The sequence below is a fragment of the Eriocheir sinensis genome, unplaced genomic scaffold, assembly GCF_024679095.1.
Source record: "Eriocheir sinensis breed Jianghai 21 unplaced genomic scaffold, ASM2467909v1 Scaffold518, whole genome shotgun sequence".
Classification (NCBI taxonomy): Eukaryota; Metazoa; Arthropoda; class Malacostraca; order Decapoda; family Varunidae; genus Eriocheir; species Eriocheir sinensis.
The window spans coordinates 77,501-87,500 of NW_026111852.1; positions in this window are offsets into that span (position 1 = coordinate 77,501).

The window sequence follows — 10,000 nt, forward strand, 5'->3', positions numbered from 1 at the left end:
TTCCTTCCTGGTCAGTGTAGGCGGATAGTCATTTCAGAGCACAATACATCACTGAGCTATGTACAGCGGCTAATTTTCATAATATCACACAAGATATGAAGCTACATTAGTAATATTTTCCTTTCTATTCTTTCGTTGTGGATGACATACCACAAAAAACGACTCAAGCCTGTTCATTTGGTGGTAAACTATTTTTTGCTCTCTCTCTTTTTTCTTTCTTTATTTTTTACATTCTGATTTACACCATGGACAAAGAACACACACACACACACACACACACACACACACACACACACACACACACTTCTTTCCTCTAAAATAAAGAACACAAGCTACTCAGAAAACGTAGAAAAGGAATAAACAAAGTACTCCCAAGGGTGCCCTTCGTGGTCAAACTCAGACCTAATTACCTTCCCCTAGTCCCACAGGGCAATCAGACGGGCGAGGGGCCTTTCACAACGCCGTCTCCAAAAAAGAAATGCAAGGATACAAATGCAGGAATTTTTTCGGACAGTAAAAAAAAAAAAATAATAATGAATGGGTCCCCCCCCCCCCCACACACACACAAATATCTTTTGAATCTTGCCATGGCTTATTAGTCGTTAGAATTGTATGAATAATGAGAGAGAGAGAGAGAGAGAGAGAGAGAGAGAGAGAGAGAGAGGGGTTCAGCTAAACCCTTGGGAGCAAGGCGAGAAGGTTGAGGTTCCGAGGACTGTCACCAGATGTCAGGACCTCTCATGAGGAATATATTTATTTATCCTTATTTACGTCTCCCTCAAAACGGGCTCGTTTTCTTTAGACCACCTGTCGAACGCCTACGGAGAGTTACTGGCGCGCTGTAATTTATACGTATTATTAAGTGATTAATAAAGTACTTTAGTAGAGGTAAATATTTTTGGAGGCTGCAGAAACTGATGACGAGTGCGTTGATATGTGTTATATAATGATTTGCGTAAGTGATATTTTTCAGAATTAACTCGCTTAGAGGGAGCATTCAGAATCAAGGCCCTCGCTGCTAAAGGGTTAAGACTGGTTTTATAACAGCTCGCTTTTCAGAATCCGGAAATTTACATGAAGAAATACTAGTATTGACAATTCTTAGCACCATATCCATGAAACTAGGAAAATTATCTGCATCCATGATATCTAGTACAGGCAATGGGTCACTGGCACAATATGTTTTCTTAGCTTTCTTGAAAAGTCGAACAAGATCATCCTTCCTAATGATTTGAAAACACTGCAATCTACAATCCACCTCAACATCAGCAACAGGCATAAAAGGTGTGTACACAAATTCCGATACACTATTCATAATCTTACTCTTGAAAAAACTACAAAAGTTATCCGCTAAATCTTTATCACAGAAACCATCGGGAAGCTTTCTTCTCAAAGTAGTACCAGTAAGACTATTGAAAAGTTAATATAATTTGTTCATATCTGATCCTGCCTCAAGAATTTTAGTATGATAATAATTTCTTTTACTCCTACTTATCAAGTCATTATAGCGATTTCTCACATTTTTATAATCCTCCCAGGCCACAACAGATCCCTCATTTCTCCATTTACGTTCCTTGCGTCGTTTCTCTCTTTTCAGTGTCAAAATTTCACCATTAAACCAGTTAGATCTACCCTTGACAGTAATGACCTTCTCTAGGATCGGACACACATTGTTATATTGTGTCTTAATCACCTCATTATAAAAGTCAGTAAGACAATTCACACAATTTGATTTAAATAACAAATCATTGTGAACACACTCTCGTCATATCTTCATAAAAAGTCTGACTAATTTCACTGATAAATGTAGCAGCAGAGAAACCCACCTTATTCCTTAAATAAATTTTCTTAGTTACCTTACATATTGGCAATAATAATCTAAATGTTATGAGCCTGTGAACTGGGGAAATAGTAAATTCATGTTCAACATCCACCCTACCTATGAGATTGTTTACATCATCACTAATGACTAAGTCTAACATATGGCCAGTTGATGAAGTTATTATGCTCACCTTGTTTGACAACTGATAAGATTCAAGAAGCTCACAGAAAGAAACTGTGTTATGGCTTTCATGATCATCCATCCATATATTGAAGTCACCAACAATGAAAACTTTAAAAGAAACCATATAAATTGAGTCCAACAATGCACTAAATTCATCAAAGAAGAGATTAACACTTGATCAAGGTGGCCTATAAATAACAAGGTATGCTACCCACTGGTTTTGATGCTTAAAATTAACTTCAATATATTCAAAGCTTGATACTTTCACTCGTGTCAACACCCTCAGGTGAGAAAAAAATATTCGACAAGAAAATGCCAACACCACCCCCTCGTCTGCCCTCTCTGGGGCTATGAAAGACAGTGTGAGTAGCAGGTGTCATCTCAGTAAGTCTACTTGTGTCATGCTCATTCAACCAAGTCTCAGAAGTAGCTAAAATATCAAGTGATTGCTCATTTAACATTTCCCTAATTTTAAAAGTCTTGTTACCCACAGATTGAATATTAACAAAAGCACAATTTAAATATTCAATAGTAGACCTAGACGACAATTTAAATATTCAATAGTAGACCTAGACCACAATTTAAATATTCAATAGTAGACCTGGACCACAATTTAAATATTCAATAGTAGACCTAGACCACAATTTAAATATTCAATAGTAGACCTCACCATCCTTCCGTGCCACGTGTCCGTCGTGGTGGTTTACCTGCCTTTGTAGTATCCACAAGTCAGGGTGACTGTGTACTGCAAGGCAAGGGAAGCATTTGGAAGGTCGAGAGGCGGCGTGTTGCAGAGAGGAACGAGAGAGGACTGAAGGAAGACTCCAAGACTCCAGATAACGAGGTAGACAAGGTGTGGTTTCGGCTTCGCCCATCTCCAGCTAAGTACATATTTTGCTAAGGATGTTTTAAGATAGTTAGCTAGGTAGCTGTGTGCCTGGAATTAACTTATTCCTTATTTTCCAGAGAGTTTCTTCGTTGCTGTAAATAAACTTAAGAGCAGGTTCATCTGGCCTTTGTTTGTCCTATGGGTGTGTGACTGGTCATAAATAATAAAGACGAGAAGGGGCTGTGAGTCTGAGAACTCAATTTTCAGATACTTTATTTTATATTTTTGTGCTGAGAATTTTTTCGAGATCTCAAGAAGTCCAGACCTTTCAAGAACCCCACACCCGCTCTTCCGGATTCGCTGGAAATCTATAAAATGACACAGCATCTCTCCCGTGTCGGTTAGAACATCCAACCGCACAGCATACGTATCCCATGACGAACACATAGTACTTGTGCTGCAGGTTCTGCAGCCGCCACCAAGGTTTGCTTTGATAACTGACCACCAAGATGGCCGTGCAGGCCCGCGCGACCCCCGCACCCCCACTAATGACGTCAGCTGCAAAACCTCTGTTGCATTCACTAAGTCTTCCCGATCGTTCTTAGGGGCTGAACAAGGAAGCAGAGGCGAGGTGATTTAGTTCGGGTCAAGGTGAGACTGCAGATTCCTAAGAGGCTTACGTGATGGTGCAGAAAGTCAAGGAAGGAAAGTCTTTCAGGTTTAAGATCTAAAGGTTATTCACATCATTCGGTAACTCAGCAAATACTCGTCTGTGTGTGTGTGTGTGTGTGTGTGTGTGTGTGTGTGTGTGTGTGTGTGTGTGTGTGTGTGTGTGTGTGTGTGTGTGTGTGTGTGTGTGTTTGTGGAGGCGGGTAAATATGTGTGTATGTGTGTGGGGGAAGATGGGGTATGTGTGTGTGTGTGTGTGTGTGTGTGTGTGTGTGTGTGTGTGTGTGTGGAGCGGGGTGGATGTGTGTGTGTGTGTGTGTGTGTGTGTGTGTGTGTGTGTGTGTGTGTGTGTGTGTGTGTGTGTGTGTGTGTGTGTGTGTGTGTGTGTGTGTGTGTGTGTGTGTGTGTGTGTGTGGAGCGGGGTGGATGTGTGTGTGTGTGTGTGTGTGTGTGTGTGTGTGTGTGTGTGTGGAGCGGGGTGGATGTGTGTGTGTGTGTGTGTGTGTGTGTGTGTGTGTGTGTGTGTGTGTGTGTGTGTGTGTGTGTGTGTGTGTGTGTGTGTGTGTGTGTGTGTGTGTGTGTGTGTGTGTGTGTGTGTGTGTGTGTGTGTGTGTGTGTGTGTGTGTGTGTGTGTGTGTGTGTGGAGCGGGGTGGATGTGTGTGTGTGTGTGTGTGTGTGTGTGTGTGTGTGTGTGTGTGGTTTGGGTTTGGATTTCGTGGAATACGGACGTGCTCGTAATTTGCTCGTGTTAGTGAACTCAGTGTTTGTACACATCGCCTTAACTCAGTGTTAGTGAACTCAGTGTTTGAAAATGGCTGAGTGTGATTTACCTGTCGCAGGAACCCATTGCTCAGTGTGCAATAATGAATGCATTTTTGAGACTCTGAGGTGCCAAAAATGCAAAAACTTTTTTCACACGGACTGCACAAAACTACCTGTATACGCCATCGTCAATTTTTTAAACACCAGGAGTCAGTACACATGTGAAGGTTGCGTAAAGGAGTTTGGCGATAAACCGTTTGCGTTGGTGTATGATTTGCTGGAAAAGGAAAAGGAATTCAAACTGAAGAAAAATGAGGAAATTACATCAAGGAGCACTTTAATCAATGACCAACAGTCGAGCCACAGTTCGGAGCTGGGCTCCGAGCGGCATCACAGTCTCTCCGACACACAGCAGCAAGTAAGCAGCGGAGAAAAAGTAGAAACCGCCAAAAAGACAAAGAAAATATGCTTCCACTACAGGCAAAACCGCTGTAAATATGGTGTTGGGGGTCGAAACTGCCCTTTTTACCACCCCAAGTTGTGCAACAGATATAAAGCATTTGGTCTTGACTCGGTGAAAGGGTGCAAAGAGGGTAAAGATTGTCAATATTTACACCCTGCTATATGTTTTGCTTCTGAAAGGAGGCGTGAGTGTTTTAATCTACAATGTAATAAACTGCACCTAAAAGGTACACGCCGTTACCCAGGAAATGAGCAGAGGACGGAACGAGCAGCTGAAAAAAAAACACCGATGGCTCATCATTACAACACCGAAGCACCGAACCCCGGAACAATCAGAGCGCCGATAAACGCGCCCTGCTCAAACCTGGATTCTTCGCAAGCTGATTCACTAAAAGCTACAGTAAATTTTTTAGTGCAGCAAATACAGCTGATGCAACAAGTACAACAACAAATAGTGCAGCAATTAAAAACACCTCCCTGGCAATACAGCGTGCAAACTCAGCAATGGCCACAACAACAGGCGAGTCATCCACTGATAGGCCATATAAGATAATAACACTTAACATTGCGGGCCTCATAACTCGTGGATTCAGGGGTAAGCCAAAATTACTCGCGGAAATAGCACATAATGATAACGCTGTTATTATATCCCTGACTGAATCACACCTCACCGAAAATATAAGAGAGGCAGAAATAAATATACCGCACTACACATACTTCAGAACAGATAGAAGCAACCAAAGAAAAAAGGTGGAGTTGTGACATATGTGATGAGCAATCAAGATACGGAAGTTCTACTTTCTGAATCAAACTCATACGTAGAGGCACAAATCATTTACATAAGACAAATCGAAATTGTTTATGTTAACATATACAGACCTCCAGCCTGTCCTACCACGAAATTTAATGAACCTCTTACGAAGATAAACACAATTTTAAATAGCTTGCACTCACCTACTCCCACTATAATGCTGACTGGAGATTTGAACTTTCCGAACATCAACTGGGAAGCTGAGAGTGTTTACGGTGGGGCTGGAGACATGCGTGACCAGGCGGAGGCACTTCTACGTCTCGCCGAGGAACACTGCCTCACACAAATCATTAATGTGCCAACTCGAGGAGATAATATCCTGGACATTGTAATGACAAATAATGAAGACATTTTCTTCGAGCTCATGGTGCAACCTACACATCTCTCAGATCACAACATCGTAACTCTCACAACAAACTTACTGAGTAAGCCCTTCCATAATGATAACAGAAAAGCTACACTAACCACAGTGGGATTTAATGATTTAAATTATTTCAGGACACCATTTGCTGGGAAAACATCAAAGAGACCTAGACCAAGTGAATTGGGAACAGGAACTGAAGGATGTCAGTCCTGAGGTACAATACAAGAAAATAATTTTGAAGTGCAAAAAAATTTCTGAGGCACATGTCCCTAAAAAAAAAATCTTAGCGTTGCAGCCCAACAACATACCAAGAGACCGCAAGGTACTGATGCGTAAACGAACAAAGCTGCGAAGAAAGTTGAGAGAAACTAGCAACGAACAGAGGGTAAGGAGAATTGAGAACAAAATTAACATCCTTGAAGCAAAACTAAAAATATCTGTGGACAACGAGATGGCAAAGAAGGAAGCACAGGCTATATCTTACATCAAAACTAACCCTAAATATTTCTACAGGTACGCAGCTACAAAATCAAAAACAAGAACCAGCATAGGCCCCCTGATAGACGCTAAAGGGCAAACGGTGAGTCATCCTCAGGAGATTGCCGACGAGCTGATGACACAGTATGATGGGGTGTTCAGTATCCCCCGCCAGGATAAAGTTGTTGCCTCACCTAGCGAATTTTTCTTTACTAACAATGATACAGACTATAAAACTGATCTGAATTTCACACCCACAACCATACAAGAAGCAATAAAAAAAGTTGCAGCAAATGCAGCATCAGGGCCGGATGAATTCCCGGCAAAGTTACTAAAAAGCTGTGCTAAGGAACTGAGTGTCCCCTTGTTCTTTTTATATAGGAACTCGCTTGACAAGGGGATAATACCACAGATATTAAAGCATGCCAAAATTACACCGATCTACAAAGGAGGATCGAAGTCACAAGCTCAGAACTACAGACCAGTTGCTCTGACTTCTCACATAATGAAAATTCTCGAGAAAATAATAGTCATGGACGTTGGAAAATACCTGGAAGACAACGACAAAATGAACGAAGATCAACACGGTTTCCGAATGGGCCGCTCATGCCTCACACAACTTCTTAACCATCATGAGAAAATTATTAATGCCCTAGCGAAAGACAAAGTAGTGGATGTTGTGTATCTAGACTTCGCTAAAGCTTTTGACAAAGTTGACCACGGAATACTATTACATAAGATGCGAAGCCTAGGAATATCGGGTAAGCTCGGCGTGTGGCTGCATACGTTTCTCACCGACAGAGAGCAGCGAGTAGCGGTCGATGGTGCAGTTTCCCGGTCATCCGCTGTCTCAAGTGGGGTGCCACAGGGATCTGTGCTTGGCCCTTTACTCTTTTTGATACATCTCTCTGATATAAACACACATGTGCAGCACTCTAGCGTCGCTTTATTTGCTGATGACACTCGTGTGATAAAAGAAGTGTCAACAGAAGCAGACCGTGAATTGCTGCAGGAAGACCTCGAAATACTTTACAGATGGACAGAGCAGAACATGTCCTTGAACAATAACAAATTTGAACACCTAACCTACACGAATGCCCATAACACCAACGCTTCATACATATATAAAGCACATGACGGCTCTGATATCGAGAACAAACAAAATGTGCGGGACCTCGGAGTTACCATGAGTTGTGATGGCACTTTCACGACTCACATAAACAACGTAACGAAGAAAGCACGCAGTCAATCAGGATGGGTCCTGCGCACCTTCCAGACACGTGACAAATTCCCGATGATGACACTCTACAAGTCACTCATTGTTCCCTTGTTGGAGTACTCTTTTCAGCTGTGGAGCCCGTGGAAGGTCGGAGAGAAGCAACAGCTAGAAGCAGTGCAGAGGTCATTTACCAGCAAAATTATTGATTGTCGAAAGCTAAATTATTGGGAAAGATTGAAGTCACTCAATCTCTACTCACTAGAAAGACGGAGGGAGAGATATATCATAATATACATATACAAGATTCTTATTGGTAACACAGTTAATAACATAGGTGTACTTTTTTACATTCACGAACGACTGGGAAGATTTTGCCATATACCACCATTGCACCCCAGAGCAGGCACACGGATCAAGACTCTAAAAGAGAACAGCTTCGCGACAAGAGGACCTCGGCTCTTCAACGAGTTACCTAAATATCTTCGGAACTCAGAGGTCCAAAATGTAGAAAAATTTAAACGCCAACTCGACTCATTTCTCGGGACTATTCCCGACGAGCCCAAGCTGCCGCACTACTACCTCCGAGCCTCTAGCAACAGCATCATAGATCACCTGGCGCAGAGACGGGCGGACGGGCTGTTTTGAGTGGCGGCGCATCAGCGTGGCCACGGGCACCACATAGAGTGGTGCCTGCAACTACACTCCACAGGATCCACAGGTGTGTTTGAGTTCGTTGAGGAGAATGGCGGCGTAGGAAGCTGCATATCGTTTCCAATGATGAAAGAGAGAGAGAGAGAGAGAGAGGGGGGGGGGGGGAACCTGGCTGGCGATGGGATGGGCATACTGACTAAGCAGATGAAGAGAGTGAAAACAGGGAGTGTGTGTATGTGTGTGTGTATATGTGTGTGTGTTTGTGTGTGTGTATATGTGTATGTGTATATGTGTGTGTGTATGTGTGTGTGTGTGTTTGTGTGTGTGTGTGTGTGTGTGTGTGTGTGTGTGTGTGTGTGTGTGTGTTTTACATCAGAGGACACGGCTCAAGGGCAACAAAAAGAGTACAAAAAAAAGCCCGCTACTCGCAGCTCCAATAAAAGATAAAAGTAAAGAGTAGCCAAAAGAGAGGTCAGTTTCGGGTGGAGAGGCGTCTTGATACACTCTTCTTGAAATAGGTCAAGTCATAGGCAGGAGGAAATACAGACGAAGGAAGGCTGTTCCAGAGTTTACCAGTGAAGGGGATGAAAGAAAGGAGATGCTGGTTAACTCTTGCAGAAGGGGTTTGGACAGTATAGGGATGAGCATGAGCAGAAATTCGTGTGCAGCGGGGCCGCGAGAGGGGGAGAGGCACGCAGTTAGCAAGTTCAGAAGAGCAGTCAGCATGAAAATATCGATAGAAGATAGAAAGAGAGGCAACATGAAGGCGGAATTTAAGCGGTAGAAGACTATCGGTAGGAGGAGGAGAGCTGATGAGACGAAGAGCCTCAGACTCCACTCTGTCTAAGAGAGCTGTGTGAGTGGAGCCCCCCCACACGTGAGTTGCATACTCCATACGAGGGCGGACAAGGACCCCCTATAAATAGAAAGCATCTGTGCGGTGGAGAGGAACTGGTGGAGACGATACAGAACGCCCAGCCTCGAGGAAGCTTATTTAGTAAGAGAAGAGATATGAAGTTTCCAGTTGAGATTTTGAGTTAAGGATAGACCGAGGATGTTTAGTGTTGAAGAAGGTGATAGCTAAGTGTTGTCGAAGAATATGAGATAGATATCTGGAAGATTGTGTCGAGTGGATAGGTGGAGAAACTGTGTTTTTGAGGCGTTGAAGGACACCAGGTTCGTCTTGCCCCAATCGGAAATTATAGTAAGGTCGGAGGCTAAGCGTTCTGTTGCCTCCAGCCTGGAATCGTTTAGTTCCTGTTGAGTGGGTCTTCTATTAAAAGAAGTTGAGTAATGCAGAGTGGAGTCATCGGCGTAAGAATGGATAGGACAGTTCGTTTTGGAAAGAAGATCATTAATGAACAACAGAGAGTGGGAGATAGGACAGAGCCCTGCGGGACACCACTGTTAATAGGTTTAGGGGAAAAAGAGTGACTGTCTACCACAGCAGAAATAGAACGGTCAGAAAGGAAACTGGAGATAAAGGTACAGAGAGAAGGATAGAAACCGTAGGAGGGTAGTAAACATCATGTGTGTGTGTGTGTGTGTGTGTGTGTGTGTGTGTGTGTGTGTGTGTGTGTGTGTGTGTGTGTGTGTGTGTGTGTGTTATGACTATTGTGTTATCTATGGTTCTATATGATTGTGTACGCACTATTGTTTATATGTGTATGTATAATAATTATGTAGGTATGTATGTGCAGATTATAGTGTGTGTAATGTAGTATTATGCTATGTGTAGGTATGTATGTGT